The sequence below is a fragment of the Vombatus ursinus genome, unplaced genomic scaffold (assembly GCF_900497805.2).
Source record: "Vombatus ursinus unplaced genomic scaffold, bare-nosed wombat genome assembly UNPS02011431.1, whole genome shotgun sequence".
NCBI lineage: Eukaryota > Metazoa > Chordata > Mammalia > Diprotodontia > Vombatidae > Vombatus > Vombatus ursinus.
Genome location: NW_020951209.1, coordinates 1,662,834 through 1,682,381, shown reverse-complemented (window position 1 = coordinate 1,682,381; position 19,548 = coordinate 1,662,834). Strand labels below are relative to the sequence as shown.

Here is a 19,548-nt window from a genome sequence, read left to right as displayed (position 1 = left end):
TAAACTCTGGCCCACACATTCTCCTTCATGTACCCCTTCTCACTCTTTTAACCCATTTATCTTTCTTTCATCGTCTCACTTGTTTATCTAGATTTTTCTAGGGGCCATCAGAGCCTTCCTGCTCAGTTTCCTCTCTTCTCCAAGATGAAGCTAAACATCTTCCTTGTACCAAAGCTCATTCTGGAACATCTTCCACTCCTAAGGGTAAGCAAAAAGAACCTCTGTTCAGTTACATGAGTGCATCAAATATCCCTTTAACTAGTGATTTTCCAGTTATATGTTAAGGCCTCTAAGCGTGGGAGGAAGGGATGGGGGGGGTGTGGGGAATGAAGCCTACCCATAGGCTCAATGAGAACCTCTCACACCCTCTGATTCAACTGGCACATTCTAAATCATCTCTTCACAAGAGCTACGTTGGGCATTTGTGTAGTTCCATCTCTGGGTACTAGAAAGTTTCCTCAAAAAACTGTATCCATAAAATTTGATAAGGAATCAGTGCTTGAACCCTCCAACCCCATGCCTTAGTTCCACCTGGCATTACCAATTAGCTGTTCCTCTGACATAGGGTTTAATTATTTTTATTATTATTCCCCTGAAATCAGGGTATAATTAAATCCAAAATTGTACTGGAGACTTTATTGTCATGGCAAAAACAGAACACAATGTCTGGAGACTAAAAAATAAACTATTTCAATAAAAATTAATTATGTGCAGCTCTCGTCACAGTCTCAGTGGAGGTTTGGGGAATGCATTATGAAGACCTGGGGTAGCACCATGGCTCCTGGTACTAAAAACTCTCTCTCCTGCAGCTCCAGCTGAGTGCCTACCATCCCCATTCATGTGGAAACCCTGCATTCTCTCCTTTCCTCTGGGTTACAGCTTGTTCTTTGCATCCCTATGGTATCTAGTGTGTGTGTGTGTGTGTGTGTGTGCATGTTGAAGGGGAAGAAAACCTAAACTAAAAAAACCATGCTAAGAAAAGGAGGAAAGAACAAAACATAAAAACACAAAAGGAAGTACATATGATCTGGTATTTCACTTAAAGAGGAATGATTTTTATTGTTTCATGAACATAAGAATTTTGCCAGTAGCACAAACCTGAGTTCCATCTTTTGCCTTGAGTCACTCAGGGATAAGTCAAAAGAGGAAAGACATAGAAATGAAAGGAGGATCCACAGGAAGTTCCCCTCAGTCATGTGCCAGAGTCTGACATGTTTCTTGGTACTGAAGCCAGGATTTTGGGAGATTCAGCTTTCCTAGACTTGATAGCCCTTGTCCACCAGTTGGGAGGACCTTGGTTTTATTATGTTCCCTATCTCTACTATCATTATTGAGGCCCTGACCATTATAAGAGTTCAAAAAATAGATGTAAAAGCAGGTCTGAGGAAGGAAAGAGACTCTTGAGTGGGAAGTGAAGAGAAAAGTAAGAGAGAGCAAGTTTCTGGGCAGTCATTGGCTTTCATAGAAGCAGTCCAGTTAATCGCAGTTTTTGTCCCAAGCAAAAAAAAAAAAAAAAGCTCTGCAAATACCCAGAGGGACACAGAGCAGTGCTACATGTCTTTGGTTTTATCCAAGAAGTAGATTGTTGTTCTTCCAAAGGATCCAACCACTTATTTCCATAGCATCCTAACAGCCTTTCTGTAGCAGATTATCCAATAGCTATAGCAATGTACTCTTGTCTGAGGAGATCCCATCAGACCTCATTGAGAAAGAAAATGAAATCCATACTTAATACATCCATAAAAACTATTTGCTGTAGTCACACCCTTTCAGAACCATAGCTCATGAGTCCCCATGAATGCATTTACTTTTTCTCCAGTCAGCCATAGGACACAGTTCAATCAAAGCTATTTAAAGAAAGAGCAGAGTAAGAAAATTCACAATAGAATATTCCCTCTATAAATTTAGGGCACACTGTCCCACAAATACACTAATCATCAATGGAGAGAGTGAGCATGCATAAGGATCATCAGTCAATCAATCAACATTTATTAAGCACCTACTATGTGCCAAGCATTATGTTAAGTGCTGGGGATACAAAAAGAGGCGAAAGATAATCCTTTCTCTCAAGGAGCTTATAATCTAAGATTGAATTCTGCATGAGGGCATACATGTGCCACACATGGCCAAAGCAGATAGATTGAGGGGCAAATCACAGTTCCTTTTTTTTCTTATCCCCAAAGCTTAAATCTTTAATCTATTTTTTTAATTTAGTATTTTATTTTCCAAATTACATGGAAAAACAATTTTCAACATTTGCTTTTAAAATTGAGTTTTAAATTCTCTCCCTTCCTCTCCATCCCCCTCATTGAGAAGGTAAGCAATTTGATATAGGTTATACAAGTGTAGTCATGCAAAACATATTTACATGTTAGTCATGCTATAAAAGAAAAGACCAAAATAAAAACCTAAGAAAAATTTAAAAAGTAAAAAATCATGCTTTAATCTGTATTCAGATTCCATCAGTTCTTTCTCTGGGGATAGATAGCATTTTTCATCATAAGTCCTTCAAAGTTGTCTTGGATCATTTCATTGCTGAGAATAACTAAGTCCTTCACAGTTGATCATCTTACAATATTGCTGTTACTGTGTACACTGCTCTCCTGGTTCTACTCATTTCACTTTGCATCCGTTCATGTCTTTCCAAGTTTTTCTGAGAGCATCTAGTTGGTCATTTCTTATATACCATAGTATTCCATCACAATCTAGTCATTTCCCAATTGATTGGCATCCCCTCAATATCTAATTCTTTGCCACCAGAGAGCTACAATAAATATAAAAAGAGCTGCTATAAATATCTGGGCATAGTTCCAAATTGCTCTACATAGTATTTGAATCAGTTCACAACTTCACATGCACTAATGCACAACAGTGCATTAGTGTCTGAATTTTCCCACATCCCCTCCAACATTTGTCACTCCTTTTCTGTCCTATTAGCCAATGTAGTAGGTGTGAGGTAGTACTTCAGAATTGTTTTAATTTGCATTTCTCCAATCAGTAGTGGCAAATCACAGCTCTGATGCTGTAGGATCACTCATATCCTCTAGTGATTTCATTATGTTGCTTTCATTGGGCCTACTCCACATTAAGCATGCTATCTCTTTTGGGGTGTATTGTTGCTAGTCTTGTGACTGCTAGACATGTAGTTGTCTCCAGATAGTAGGTGACATGGTGGATAGAATGCAGGGTCTGGAGTTAGGAAGATCTTAGTTCAAATCTGGTACTTACTAGCTATGTGACCCTGGGCAAATCTTAACCACTCTGAACCTTGGTTTCTTCATCAATAAAATGGGGATAATAATAGTACCTACCTCTCAGGGTTGTTGTGAAGATTAAATGAGATCATGTTTGTAAAGGACTCAGCACAGTGCTTGGCGCATAGTAGACAATTAAGAAATGATTGTTTGAGGAAAATGATCAATGTTGGCGAAGATGTGGGAAAATTGCATTATTGGTGGAGCTGTGAACTGATCTAAACATTCTGGAAAGCAATTCAGAACTATGCCCAAAGTGCTATAAAACTGTGCATACCCTTTGATCCAGCAATACCACTACTAGGTCTGTATCTTAAAGAGATCATAAAAATTGGAAAGGGATCCATATGTTCAAAAATATTTATAGCAGCTCTTTTTGTGGTAGCAAAGAATTGGAAATTGAGAGGATGACCATCAATTGGGGAATGGCTGAACAAGTTGCAATATATAAATGTAATGGAATACTATTGTGCAATAAGAAATGATGAGCAGGTGGATTTCAGAAAAACCTGGAAAGATTTACATGAACTGATGTTGAGTGAAGTGAGCAGAACCAGGAGAACACTGTACACAGCAACAGCAACATTGTGTGATGACCAGCTTTCATAGACACAGCTCTTCTCAGCAATGCAATAAACTAAGATAATTCCAAAAGACTCAGGATGGAAAGTGCTATCCATATCCAAAGAAAGAACTATGGAGTCTGAATGCAGATCTAGGCATACTATTCATTCTCTCTCTGTCTCTGTCTCTCTCTCTCTCTGTCTCTCTTCCTTTTTTGTGTTTTTTCCCTTTGTTTCTGACTCTTCTTTACAACATGACTAATGTGGAACTATGTTTAATATGATTGTACATGAATAGCCTATATAAGATTACATGCTGTCTTAGGGAGGGAGGGGGAAAATTAGAACTCAAAATCTTGTAAAAGTGAATGTTGAAAACTAAAAATAAATAAATTATTTTTTTGAAAAGAGGCTTGGATCTCTCCCATGGCGCGACCTCTTGGGCCACACGCTGCCCCTCGTCCCGCCACTGCCACCACCATGCCCAGAAAAATTGAGGAAATAAAAGACTTCCTGCTGACAGACAGGCAAAAAGATGCCAAATCTGTCAAGATCAAGAAAAAAAAGGACAATGTGAAGTTTAAGGTTCAATGCAGCAGATACCTGTACACACTGGTCATCACAGACAAAGAGAAGGCAGAGAAACTTAAACAGTCTCTGCCTCCTGGTTTGGCTGTGAAGGAGCTGAAGTGAAGGAATCATTCAATGTTCCACCTATATTAAAATGTGGGGGGAAAAAAAGTTGCTTGCTTGCTTCCTTGTTCATTGGTTCATTGCTCTACTGGTCTGGAGATGACTGCTAAGCCCATAGTTTCTGTTCAGTATTGCTACTAGCTTCTAGATTTATCTTTTCAGGACACAAGCCATCTCAGCTCCAATCTGCTAGGATACAGTGACCAAAGTCTTCTTATACTTTACTCTCCATCATCTACTCTTCAGTCCAGTGACATTGACCTCCATGCTGTTCCAAGAAAAATATATTCTATTTCTTGGCTCCAGAAATTTTCTCTGACTGTCCACACACCTACCTACTGGCTTCTATAGCTTCCTTTAAATCTGAAATAAAATCTCATCTTCTACAGAAATTCTAGTGCCTCACTCTGTTTATTATTTCCTATTTATCTTGTATACAGCTTATTTGTACATATTAGTTTGTTGGCTACCCCCTTTAGATTGCAAACTCTTTGAGAACAGGGGCTGTCTTTTGTTTCTTTTTGTATCCTTAGCACAAAGTTTGGCACATAGTAGGTGCTTAATAAATGTTAGACTAGAGTTACTTACTGATAAGGACAAGTCTGGCAGTTTTTCGGTCATAGTTAACAAAAAACAAGAGTACCTCTTGGCTAAGGTTATTTTTTTTCCTTTTCCTTCTTGGAAATTAAAGTCCTCTCAATAGATATTTATCTAAATTTAAGAATCCCTAAACTCTTTCTGGCTTAGCATGCAAATAAATTTAAGCCATAGGAAATGGTATTGTTTGTCCTTCATTTTGAAGTTGACCAATGACATCATGGGTGATGTCTTAAAAACTCCTGTGTGAATTGAATTTAAGAGGCAGAGTTGCACAAAGTCATCAGCCTCACTCTCTCTTCCAGAGTCATTAGAGTCCAGCTGCAAGACAAAAGTCGAGACATTGGCAATGGCCTGGGATGCAGCAGATGACCTTGGCATTTTCAATGTCTGATCAAACTCTAAGCACTCCATAGCACCTGTTTCAGCCTCCTTCATTGCCATAAGAACAAATTGTTCTCATTCCTCCATTCCTCAATTCTTCATGAGGGAAGTCTTCACATACTTGCAGCAGTCCCCTTAACTCAGACACTTGTTTGGCTCAAGGAGCTAAGATCTCAAACTGTTGACATTACTTCCTCATCACTTGGGTACAAAACAGCTACTAGGAATGGTGATTAGGGGAGGTGGTAAGGAGGTGTTGCATACTCTGGTGCTTGGCTAATGAACACTGCATGCAGTTTTGCTCAGTTGAATCAATTCAGAGTTTTTCAATGCCTATTCTTGATGAATAACCTACTAGGGATAAGTATATCTCTTTTAGTTAACTGTCAAATGACCTATAAGTTTCTCATTTTGTTCCAATATTGAACCTAAGCTACTATGGGACTCACCTGGGTCAAGATTCCCCCGAACAGAGTCCATGTCACAGAGAAAGTTAAGCACCTTCACTCTAGGTTGTGCTGAAAGTTAAATAACTATAGATCTGTTTGATAAAGCAATTTATTAACTCAACTTTCACCCGATCTCTGTAACCCTATCTTGTGTAATTTCATCTGAGAACAATAGAGAAATTTTCAAAGACATAGGTTAACTCTGCTGTCTCGCTAGGTAGAAATATTTAGGAGTAGTTTAAGCTAAGCAATAAAAATTGTTTATGATGTTTAGGCTTGTGAATATAATGCAGAGTACAGAATTTTCTTCCACATAATACAGAAGCAAATTTTACCTCCTTTAGGTATCAATATGAGACAATAATAATAACTCTATAGTGCTTTAAGATTTGGAAAATGCTTCACATATATCATCTTATTTGATTCTTATAGCAACCCTTTGAAGTAGGTGCTATTATTATTCCCCATTTTATAGATGAAGAGACTGAGGATAAGTGACTTGCTCAGTGCTACAGAGCTGATAAATATCTGAGACAGGATTCAAGCTTAGGTCTTCCTGACTCTAGGTCCAGAACTCTATCCACTCAATGTCTTTGCTGTCTCTGACCATTTGACCATCTGACAACCACTATTAGGCTTAAACACCAAGAAATAATGAAAGGGGTGGTTTCAGAGAAATCTAGAAAGACTTACATGAACTGATACAGAATGAGGTGAGCAAGGCCAGGAGAACAATTTATACAGTGACAACTTTATAAAGAAAAACAACTTTGAGAGATTTAGGAATGTGATCATTGTAATAACCAACCATGCATGACTCCACAGAGCTGATGATGAAGAATGCTACCCAGCTCCCCAGAGAGGACTAATTGATTCAAGTCATATAATGAAACATACATTTTTGGACATGGCAAATGTGGGGATTCATTTCACTTGACAATGCTTATTTTTTAAAAGGATTGAATTTTGTTGTTTTGGTTTTAAGGGAGGAAGGTAGCTAACAATTGTTTTGACAAAAACAAATGTAAAAGGATCATTGAAACATCTTTTTTTTGATTGCATAGAAAAGAACAAAAGGAAGTTCTGAAGGAAATACAGACAAGCAGAACAACTTTAAAGTAATATTTGATCTTTGTATCAAAATCCTAAAATAAGCATTTGTTTTTCCAAGATGTACAGACAACTAACATAAATACATACATATTTATATACACATTTAAATGTGTGGGTGTATGTAACCAAATGCCATTCTCTGTAGATGTGTTGTCAAAGGATATTAACATACAGTTCTCAAAAGAAGTTTAAACTCTTAAAGCCTGATGATAGATAGACTATTCTAAATCACTAAAAATAGAAGAAATGCAAATCAAAATAACCCTAGGTTTCACCTCACTCCTAGGAAATTAGCAAAAATGACAAAAGATAAGGGAGTGTTGGAGAGGTGGCAGAGAGGCATCCTAGAATATTATTAATGGAACAGGGAATCAAGATGATCTATTTTTGAAAATTCTTTGAAATTACATAAGTTAGTTCATTAAAATGGCCTAATTTGAAAACTAAAGCTGGAAAGATGAGTAAGTTCAAGAAAATTTGGATAAAAAATTATTAGAGATCTGCCCTCTCCCAAAAATGGGCAAGTAACTGAAAATACGGTGCAGTGAATATCAAATGGGGAAAACACATTTTCTACATGGCTTATTTCAATGAATAGATAAAGCAAGAGATAAAAGACATAAAATATCTGGATAAAAGAATTAGGAGAATAAGGAATGTAGATACAAAAGTTGTAAACCTTACCCAAAGGCAGACTGTCTGAAAACTAGAATAAAAAAAAGAAAAATCAGAGACTTTAGGAGATAGCAAGAAATATTAGAATAAAACCGACTGACAAAGTAGAAGAAAAAAAGAGCAAAATATCTGGTATCAAAACCAGCTGACCTAGAAAGAAGGCCAGTTTTAGTGATTCTTTTAAGAATCATTAGAGATGGGGCAGCTAATGTGGCGCAGTAGATAGAGCACCAGCCCTGGAATCAGGAAGACCTGACTTCAAATCTGGCCTCAGACACTTGACATTTACTAGCTGTGTGACCCTGGGCAAGTCACTTAACCCCATTGCTTAGCCAAAACAAAACAAAACAAAAGAATCACTGGAGATAATTTCAGGTGCCAAGATGGCAAACTGAAAAAGGAACCCTTTGAAGCCCTCCCAGATTCCCCTCCAAACAATGAGAAAAATGACTCAGAATTGACCTAGGAGCAGGGAAACAGCTTACGTCATGACAGGAAATGTCTGTCTCACTGGGGGCTAGAGGTGAGTGAGGTCCCAGAGCAGCACCAGCTGGCCTCATAGCAGGCAACCTGCAGCAAGGCTTTAAGCCTGGGGCAATTCATGAGGGAAGCCCCACCCCAGTGATCCCACTGCCAGCACCAGCCACCAGAGAGGTCTTGACCCCACTGCTGACCAGTGTTGAAACCCTGCCCCTGGAGCTGACCAACAGTGAGACCCTGTCCCTGGGCCCTGCCAACAGAGAGATCATCTCCATAGCAACCCAGCAACAGGGCTCCACTCCTGGGGCAGAACAGAAACAAGATTCCTCCTGTAGGGCCCTTCTTGAGGTTCTGTTTCCACAGCAACCGAGCATCAGGGCCCCACCCTAGAGTAGGCCATCAGTTAAATCTCACATCCAGAGGAGGCCAACAAGGAGGCCTCACCACCCCTCTCACCCCAGAGCAAGCCAGAAGGGAAGCCTAATCTCTAGTGAAGGCAAGCAGCTATACCATGAAGCCCAGTGAAAGCCAACAGTAAGATCCTGAGCCCCTAGCAAAAGAAAGCTTGGGACAGCACAAAAACAGATCTCAACTCTCACATAAAAACACTGTCACAGAAAAAGGCAGAAAAGAGGACAAAAAACTACAACAAAAGAGAACTTGACTATAGAAAGTTACTATGGTTGACGGAGGATCAAGACATAAACTAAGAAGAGAACAATAGTGTCAAAATGGCTACATGTGAAGCCTCAAAGAAAAATGTAATTTGATCTCAGGCCAAAAAAGAATTCCTGGAAGAGCTTAAAAAAAGGATTTGAAAAAGCAAATAAAAGAAGTACAAGAAAAATTGGGAAGAGAAATGAGAATAATACAAGAGATTCATGAAAAAAAGAGTCAATAGCATGGGGAAAGATATACAGAAAATTTATTGAGGAAAATAACTCCCTAAAAAATAGAATTGTCCAAATGGTAAAAAAAAAAAAAAGTACAAAAACTCAGTGAAGAAAATAATTCCTTAGGAATTAGAATTGAACAAGTGGAAGCTAATTACTTTATGAGACATCAAGATATGCTAAAACAAAATCAAAGAAGTAAAAATAAAATAGAAAAAAATGTGAAATTTCTCCTTGGAAAAACAACTGACCTAGAAAATAGATCCAGAAGGGATAATATAAGAATTATTGGAGGGCTATGATTAAAAAAATCCTGGACAACATCTTTTAAGAAAGTATCAAAGAAAATTGCCCTGATATATTAGAACCAGAGGGCAAAATAGAAGTTGAAAGAACCCACTAATCACCACCTAAAAGAGATCTTAAAGTGAAAACTCCCAGGAACATCATAGCCAAATTCCAGAGCTCACAGATCAAGGACAAAGTACTGCAAGCAATCAAAAAGAAACAATTCAGATATTGTGGAACTATAGTCAGGATTATACAGGATTTAGCTGCTTCCCCATTAAAGAACCTGAGGGCTTGGAATATGACATACTAGAAGGCAAAGGAGTTAGGATTACAATCAAGAATAACCTACCCAGCAAAACTGAATATAATCTTTCAGGAGAAAAATTGTATATGTAACAAAATAGAGGACTTTCAAGCATTCCTAATTAAAATACCAGAGCTATATTAAAAAAAAAAAATATGACCTGCAAATACAACACTCAAGGAAAACATAAAAAGGTTTTAAAAAAAAGGAAAAAAAAACAAGAAGGAGAAAACACAAAAAAATTCAATTAGGTTAAACTTTATATTTCTATATGGGAGGATAATATTTGTAACTCTTAAGAACTTTATTACTACATGAGCTATTAGGAGTATATATATAGACAGAAGGTGTGGATATAAGGTGACTTTGATTGTATGATACCCCAAAAAACAAAATAAAGGGGTGAGAAAGAAAATTGCACTAGAAGAAGGTAGTGGGGAGATTGAATAGGTAAATTATCCCACATAAAAAAGGCATAAAAGAGCTATTATAATGGAGGGGAAGATGGGGGGAGGTTGGCAGGCGATACTTAAACCTTACTCTCATCAAAATTGGCTTAAAGGGGGAATAAGATACACACTCAGTTGGATACAGAAATCTGTCTTACCCTATGAGAAAGTAAAAAAGAGAGGGAATAATAAAAGGATGAGGAGGAGACCTATGAAAGAGAAAGTAGATAGGAGAAGATGGAGATCAGAAGTAAAATACTTGTGAGAAGGGAAGGAGGGACTAAGAGAGGGGGATGAAAAACAAAGGAAAAATAGAATGAAGGGAAATACACAGTTAGTTATCATAACTATAAATGTGAATGATATGAACTCACCCATAAAATAAAATCAGATAGTACAATGGATTAAAAACCAGTATTTACAAGAAACACATTTGAAGGAGAAAGATACACACAGGGTAAAGGTAAGGTGCTGGAGCAGAGTTTATTATGCTTCTGCTGAAGCACAGAAAGCAGGGGATGCAATCTTGATCTCAGACAAAGCAAAAGCAAAAATAGATCTAATTAAAAGAGATAAAGAAGAAAACAATATCATGTGGAAAGGTATCATAGACAATGAAGTAATATCAATACTAAACATATGTACACCTAATGGTAAAGCATCTAAATTTTTGAAGAAGTTGAATGGGTAACAGGAGGAAATAGATAATAAAACTATACTAGTGGGGGACCTCAACTTTCCTTTCTCAGAGCTAGATAAATCTAACCAAAAAATAAACAAGAAAGAAGTTAAGGAGGTGAATAAAATTCTGAAAAAGTTAGATATGACAAATCTCTGGAGAAAATTGAATAAGAAAAGGAAGAATACATCTTTTTCTCAGCAGTACATGGCACCAACACAAAAATTGACCATGTATTAGGACATAAAAATCTCACAACCAAATGTAGAAAGTCAGAAATAGTAAATGCATCCTTTTCAGATCATAATGCAATAAAAACTACATTCAATAATGGACAATGGAAAGATGGATTAAAAATTAATTGGAAACTAAATAACCTAATCCTAAAAAAAAAAGTGGGTCAAAGAACAAAGCATAGAAACAGTTGATAATTTCATTAAAGAAAATGACAAAAATGAGACAACATACCAAAATTTATGGAATGAAGCCAAAGAGGTACTTAGGGGAAAAATTATATCTCTGATTGCTTACGTCAATAAAATAGAGAAAAAGCAGATCAATGAATTGGGCATGCACCAAATTAAAAATCCCCAATTAAACACCAAATTGGAAATCCTGAAAAATCAAAAGAGAGATTAATAAAACTTAAAGTAAGGAAATCATTTAATTAATAAATAACACAATAACTGGCTTTACTAAAAAAATAAAATTAATAAAATCAAATCACTAGCATCAAAAATGAAAGGGGTGAACTCACCACTGATAAAGAGGAAATTAAAATAATTGTTAGGAGCTATTTTGCCTGTTTATATGCCAATAAATTTGGCAATCTAAATGAAATGAATCTACAAAAATATAAATTACTCAAATTAATAGAAGGAAAAATAAAATACTTAAATAATCCAAACTTAGAAAAAAGAAATTGAACAAGCCATCAATGAACTTCCTAAAAAAAACTCCAAAGAAAATTCTACCAAATGTTTAATGAACAATAATTCCCAATACTATATAAACTATTTGGAAAAATAGAAAAAGAAGTAGTCCTGCCAAACTCCTTTTATGACACAAATATGATGCTGATATCTAAATCAGGAAGAGTCAAAACAGAGAAAGAAAATCAGAGACCAATTTCTTTAATAAATATTGATGCAAAAATTTTAAATAAAACACTAGCAAAGGGATTACAGCAATATTTTACAAGGATCATACGTCGTGACTGGGCAGGATTTATACCAGGAATTCAGATTTGGTTCAAATGTTATGAGTATAATTGACCATATCAATAACACAACTAACAGAAATCATGTGATTACCTCAATAGATGCAGAAAAAGCCTTTGACAAAATACAGCACCCATTCCTATTAAAAACACTAGAGAGCATAGGAATAAATAGAGCTTTCCTTAAAATGATAAGTAATATTTATCTAAAACCACCAGCAAGCATTATCAATAATGGGGATAAGCTAGAAACCTTTCCATTTCAATCAGGGGTGAAGCAAGGATGCCCATTAGTACCTCTTATTTAATATTGTACCAGAAATGTTAGCTATAACAGTAAGAGAAGAAAAAGAAATCAAAGGGATTAGAATAAACAATGAGGCAACAAAACTATCATTCTTTGCAGATGATATGATGGTATACTTAGAAAATCCCAGAGAATCAACTAAAAAGCTACCTGAAATTATTAACAACATTAACAAAGTTGCAAGATACAAAATAAACCCACATAAATCACCAACATTTCTATATATTACCAACAAAGTCCAAACCAGCAAGAGATAGAAAGATAAATTCCATTTAAAATAACTGTAAACAATATAAAATAGTTGAGATTCTACCCGCCAAGACAAACCCTGGAACTATATGAACACAACTATAAAACACTTTTCACACAGTCAGATCTAAACAACTGGAAAAATATTAACTGCTCATAGGCAAGCTGAACCAATATAATAAAAATGACAATTCTACCTAAATTAATATATTCATTGCTGTACCAATCAAACTATCAAAAAACTTTTATAGAGCTAGGAAAAAAATAATAACAAAATTCATCTGGAAGAACAAAAAGCTCAAGGATATCAAACAAATAAATGAGGAAAAAAATGTGAAAGACAGTGGTCTAGCCTTACCAAATCTCAAACTGTATTATTAAGAGGGAATTATCAAAACAATCTGGTACTGGCTAAGAAATAGAGTGGTAGATCAGTGTAATAGATTAGATACAAATTATATTTTAGTAAATGATAAACCCAAAGATCTAAGCTTTTGAAACAAAAACTCATTTTTTGACAAAAACTCCTGAGAAAACTGAAAAAAAAAACAACAGTATTACAAAAATTAGATATAGACCAACACCTCACACCATATACCAAGATAAGGTCAAAATGGGAACATGGTTTAAAAATGAAGGTTGATACCATCAGCAAATTAAGAGAGCATGGAATGCTTTTTTCTGTCAGATTTATGGATGAGGGAAGAATTTATTATCAAAGAAGATAGATAAAGTCTTATAAAATCTAAAATAGACAATTTTGATTACATAAAATTTTAATTATATAAAAGTTTTTACACAAACAAAACCAATGCAACCAAAATTATAAGAAAAGCAGAAAACTGGAGGGAAATTTTTTGCAACAAATATCTCTGATAAAGGCCTCATTTCTCAAATATATAGAGAACTGAGTCAAATTTATAAAAATACAAGTCATTCTCCAATTGATAAATGGTAAAAGGATATAAACAGGCAATTTTCAGACAAAGAAATCAAAGCTATCTATAGTCATATGAAAAAAAACGCTCTAAATCACAGTTTGAAGAGAAGAAATAGAAGGGAAGGTAAAAATAATACACTAATGTAGAAACAAGGAAGAAGGCAATGAAATTTGTTACTTTTCAGAATTTGGGTGTGTATGAAGAGTTTACAAGCATGGAGAAAAGATTGGAGAGGGTGACTATCAGATGAACCTCACTTTTATCTGAACTGGACAAAAGTGAATTAAGCAAATACAGAGAGAGAGGGAGACAGAGACAGACAAGGACAAAAAGACAGATTTATGGAAATATATCAATACATCAAACTCAACAGGGAAAGAAACAACATTAGTTAAAATGGAGGATAAAACAGGGATGGAATAACAGAAAATAAAATAAAACAAAGTCCCTGTTTTGTTCTAAGGATTAAAAACAAAACAAAAAACCAACAAAACAAAACAAAAAAACCTTAGAGTTTCTAAGTTTTTCTAAGTCCCCTTAATTTAAAGGAAGAACCCATCAATTAAGTAATGATTGAACAAACTGTGGTATAGAAATTTACCGGAATATTATTGCACAGAAATAAATAATGAAAGAGATGATTTAAGAGAATCCTAGGGGAGTATGAACTGATGCAGAGAGAAGTGAGTAGAATTAGAAGAACAGATAACACAAAAACAGCAATGTTATAAAGAAAATTATCAGTAGCAATGCCCTTCCCCTCCCCCTCAAATAGGGTAGCAAACTTTTTTTTTTTTAAATGCATAGAAGAGCATAAAAGGAAGTTTGGAAGGAAGCATAAACAAGCAAGACAGTTTTGAAAGTAACCTCTGGAATTATATATTCTTTTTAAAATGAAAGGAAATATGAAATGGAGATTCCTAGTTTCCTACATAGCACGTTTTTGTATTGTGCTGCATATTTGGAAACGTTCTTTTTTGTAGCTGTTTAAGTTCAGAACAAAAAATATGGTGAAAAAACAAGAAAAGCTATGAGTGCTATGTTTCTCAAGGATCTCAGGCTGGAGACCTGGAAAACTGACCTTTAGCAGTCTGACTACTGCTCCCCTGGTCTAAGCTTTACAAACTCCTGACCTTGGTTTGGGTCTACGAGACACCACTGTATGCTTGCTGGTAGTTGGAGCTCAAGAAGACAATTGCTGGCCTCAGCCCCTGTAAACTCCCTGGAAGCTTCAGAGCAACAATATTGTAGGCTCTCCCTTGATCTGAGCTCCCTGCCCTGGTCATTCAGCTGCAGGCTTCAAATCAGGCTGGGAGTTGAATCAGCATGGTACTCTAGGTCCATACCAGACAGCTGCTGACTGTTCCTATTTCCTGCAAATTACACAGGGTCAGGTCCAGTCCCATAGGGCAACTCCTTGCTTGGAAACACCACCTCAGGTCTGCCCCACATTTTACCACAGGTCCTACCTTCATCCATGCTGGATCTGCAATCCAATTCTGGGCTCAGAGTGACTCAGCTGCTGCCTGAATCTTATTCCTGTTGCTTAGGCTGGGGGAAAAAGATGGCTCATGTTTTCTCCTTTGATTTTCCAATCACTACTTAGTCCAATACTCTTCCTAGATCTTTTTTGGAGTAGATGTTGGGGAGAGTTTGGACTCTACTCCTTCATCTGACTCTGCCATCTTAATCCTTTAGTCTTTCCTCTCTCCATTCCATCACTTACATCAAAGGTGTCACACATGAACCAAAAGACGTCCATTCCTGACTGTAGCCAAGTCAGATTAAAATGTAGCTCTAATCTGATTTTAATATGTTGATACATACACACATACCTATATGTATAATGTGTGTGTATATGTATATTTATGTATATCATATACATATATGGCAGTTGGGTCAAACTTAAACAGAAATGGGGACCACTAAAACATATATAAAGGTCTCTGCAGACCTCATGGTGACTTATAAAGTCATACATGTCAATTAGAGTGCCTGTAAGGACCCTTCTAACTCTAGATTTATTATTCTATGATCCTACTTTGTATATATTTTGTACTAATCTGTGTAAATGTTGTAGTTCCCCTCCCCTAATAAAATATAAGCTTCTTGAAGGCAAGAATCTATTTTATTTACAGTATTGGGGGGAGAGTTGGCATATAATAAGTGCTTAATAAATGTTTGTTCAATCAATCAATAATCATTATTGAATTAAATAGAATTGAACTGAACTGAATCAATGTTCCTATAATTCCTAAAACAAGAAGCTAATAGAGCTCAGTCTTTGACACACTGTTTTTTTTTTTTTAGTAGGTTAGTAGCAAATCTGGGTTCAGGATTCCCAGCCCCTTGATGCTGGGACATCAGTTAGTTCACTGAGCTAGAACATCTATCAGGGGCACCAGCACAAGAATCACTGAATGACTTTCCCAAGATAAGCATTGGAAAGGCACTCAAAATACAGCTTGTCTCTTTACAGGTATAAGCCTTCCAATTACTGGTCAATCTGAAGTGATTAAAAATATGAGCACATTTTTCAGCTGGAGATGCTTTTAAAAGCCAATATTATGAAATTTCCATAAATTCACATCATGTAATAATTAGAGTGTTCTTGTTCTTTCCTGTCATCAGTTGAAAAGGGTTCTCATCACTGTATTTGTAGTTATAAATGTTATGTGTATAATCCCTGAGAAATGTCACTAAAGCAGCAGAAGGAACAATAATCATATTCATAGCAGACATATTCCCCATTTTGAAAAAATAAACTATTAGGAAAAGAATTTATTACAGACGAAGGGACCCATCTCACATCCCAGCAGAAGATTTAAACCCAACAGAAGATGACGTCATCTTATGGCTGAACCTTCCCACAAAAGATTCTCTCACCTCAACCCCCACCCCCACACTTACCAGTTGGCTAGAAAGAAGGAAAATGCAGCCTTTGGAGAAGTGGTGAGACACCATTGAATTGTTCATCTTACTCATGTTGTTTCTAAGGGGACAGTCTATGAAGAGACCTCCAGTGACTGCCTCACCATCTAATGGGATCTTTGACCTCCTTCAGCAGAGGTGACCACCCTCTAGTCTTCTCTAGACTTCTGAGGAGCACTTCTACCTTCAATCTTCAATTATTTGTTAGCATTTTCTTTTAAGGCGTTACCTGCCTATGTCATCCTCCATGGATCATGTGAATGTACTCCAGGTCCTCTACTCTTTGTCTGCTTGTATTCCCTAAGCCTGCCATCAGCCCTCTTGACCTTCCCCCAAGAAACAGCTTCCCTCCACTCCAAAAACAATTGCAGTAGCTAATAATAGTGCCTACTATGTGTCAAGCACTATACTAAGTGCTTTATAATTATTATCTCATTTGATCCTTGCAACAATCCTGTGAGGTAGGTGTTTTTATTAGCTCCATATTACAGATGAGAAAACTGAGGCAAACAGAGATTGAGTGACTTGCACAGGGTCACCAAGCTAGTAGGTGTCAGAGACCAGATTTTAATTCTTGTATTCCTGACTCTGGGCTCAGTACTCTATCCACTGTGCCACCTAGCTGCCCACTCTGACCTCCACAGTGAGATTCCTGAGTGGGGTTCTAGCTGAGTAGGGTTTATGATGTGAATCAAAACTTCAGTCCTTCAACAATGGAAATTGCTGGGTTCTAGCACAGACAGGAGAAAGAAGCCAAGAACAGCATACAATGTTAGGAATTAGATATGTTTCATGGGCAGGCCACCACAAGCCTTCTATCTCTCTCCACCACAATCCCAACGAGGAACCCAAATTATGACAGAAACAACAACAGTGTTGAAGTGAAAAGAGGGCTATATTTGAAATCACAGGACTTAGTTAAGTTCCTTCTTCTAATATTTGTTACCTGAATGACCCTGGGCAAGCCACTGAGATTGTGTTCTTGCAAAAACTCTGTTATGACAAGCATTTACATTCATATACACACAAGTGCATATACATGGGAATGCATGTGCTCACACATGTGTGCATGCTTATATGTAGGACATTCATAGGTACATATAATATGTATAATCTATATACACATAGTTCATATATAGGAAAAGTGTATATATGCATTCCTCTCTATATAGAGAGATTATATGTGTATATCATATAGAGAATCCAATCTATATAATTTTTACATATGAATCTATTCCATAGATAATCTTATAGATAATACAATCCACATATAATTTGATATATAATATATTCCAAGTATATTTACCTGTGTACATATGCACATATGTTGTTGTTCAGTAGTTTCAGTTATGTCCAACTCTTTGTGACCCCATTTGGGGTTTTCTTGGCAAAGATATTGGAGCAGTTTGCCATTTCCTTCTCTAATATGTACATATGTGCATTTATAAATAAGGAGAGAGGAACATATTTGGAATACCAGCTGTAGACCCTATAATAAATTAATCAAAGAAGTCTAAAAGGATTGTCATGTTACAATGAGGGCCCACTTGAGATTAAATACATGACTTACAAAATTTTCATATTTTATTTTTTCCAATGACATGTAAAAACAATTTTTAACACTCAGTTTTTAAAATTCTGAGTTCCAAATTCTCTCTCCCTCTCTCTCTCTCTCTCTCTCTCCCTTCCTTTCTCCCTCCCCTCCTCTCTCCTTGAGAAGGCAAGCAATTTGATATAAATTATGCATTGCAGAAGGTACACGAATTTTCTGAGAAGAATTGCATTATTTCTTCCAACAGTGTTCATCAGCTCTGGCATAGGAATAAAGATGTTGGATGGAGGGGGGGTCCCAAGGATGAAGATTGGCACTGTGTAAAATGTGGAAGAACAATGGGCCAAGAGGGAGTGAAATATGAAATCTCATTTGATCTTTATAACAGCCTTATGAGAAAAGTTTATATATACAGACACACATATATGTATATTGTAGATATAAAATCTCATTTGAACTTCCAGCAGTCATGTGTGGTTTACACATAAAGGCTTATAAATATCAAAATATATAAATATAAATATAAATATAAATATAAACCATTATTGCTAGTATATTCCACATCTGCTGATCTACTGCAGTTCATTTTGTCTATGGCAGCACAAGGTTTAACCAGAGAGCCCAGGAATTCAAGAGGACTTTGGTGATCTGGCCAAAAGTTGTATTTCTATCTCATGAAACCCTGAGAACCAAAAAGTAGTGTCAGTTCACCAGCTGAGAAGCTATTGGCAATATCTATTTTCACTCCAGCCTGGCATCAGCAAAAGAAAAAAGACAAACAAAACTCATGAGTGCTAGATGTGATGATAAGAGCATTAGACATAGATTTAAGAGACCACTTGCATAGGCTTTAGTGGGTCACTTCTCTTGTTCTGGCCTTCATTGCCTCATCTGCAAAATGAAGTGTCAGTTCTGTGGTGCCTTATAGTTGCAAATTCTTTGATACGAGGGTTGAGAGGTTAATGGGTAGAATCAAACATTAAAATGTCTATGTACCTAAAAATCGATCTGAAATTCAAAGACTAGAAGTTTATAGCACCATAGATTTAGAGCTTTTGAGGTCCTTTGATTCAACCTGCTCAATGTAAAGATTAGAAACTGAGATTCAGAGAAATGAGGTGATGTATCCAAGGCCGAAGACATGAAGTGGCAGAGCTGGAATTCAAACCCAGGTCTTCAGATATCCGAACTAGAATACTTTCTATGCTTCTAATCCAATTTAGGGCAGATAGGTGGTGTAGTGGTTAGAGCACTGGGCTTGGAATCAGGAAGACTCATCTTTGTGAATTCCAATCTGGCCTCAAGTACTTACAAACTGTGCGACCCTGGGCAAGTCACTTAACCTTGTTTGTCTCAGATTCCACATCAGCAAAATGAGCTAGAGAAGGAAATGCAAATGATACCAATGTCTTTGCCAAAAACAAACCCAAAATGGAGTCATGAAGAGTTGGACAAGACTGAAACAACTGAAGAACAGGAAAAATCCTAATTTGCCAACTGACCTTTGGCAACTAGTTCAATCTCC

General features: G+C 36.5%; 1 pseudogene; it reads left to right on the top strand.

Moving 5' to 3' along the window:
- Positions 1-4,297: 4,297 nt before the first annotated feature.
- LOC114038871 lies at positions 4,298-4,541 on the top strand (annotated as a pseudogene).
- The last annotated feature ends 15,007 nt before the right edge of the window (positions 4,542-19,548 follow it).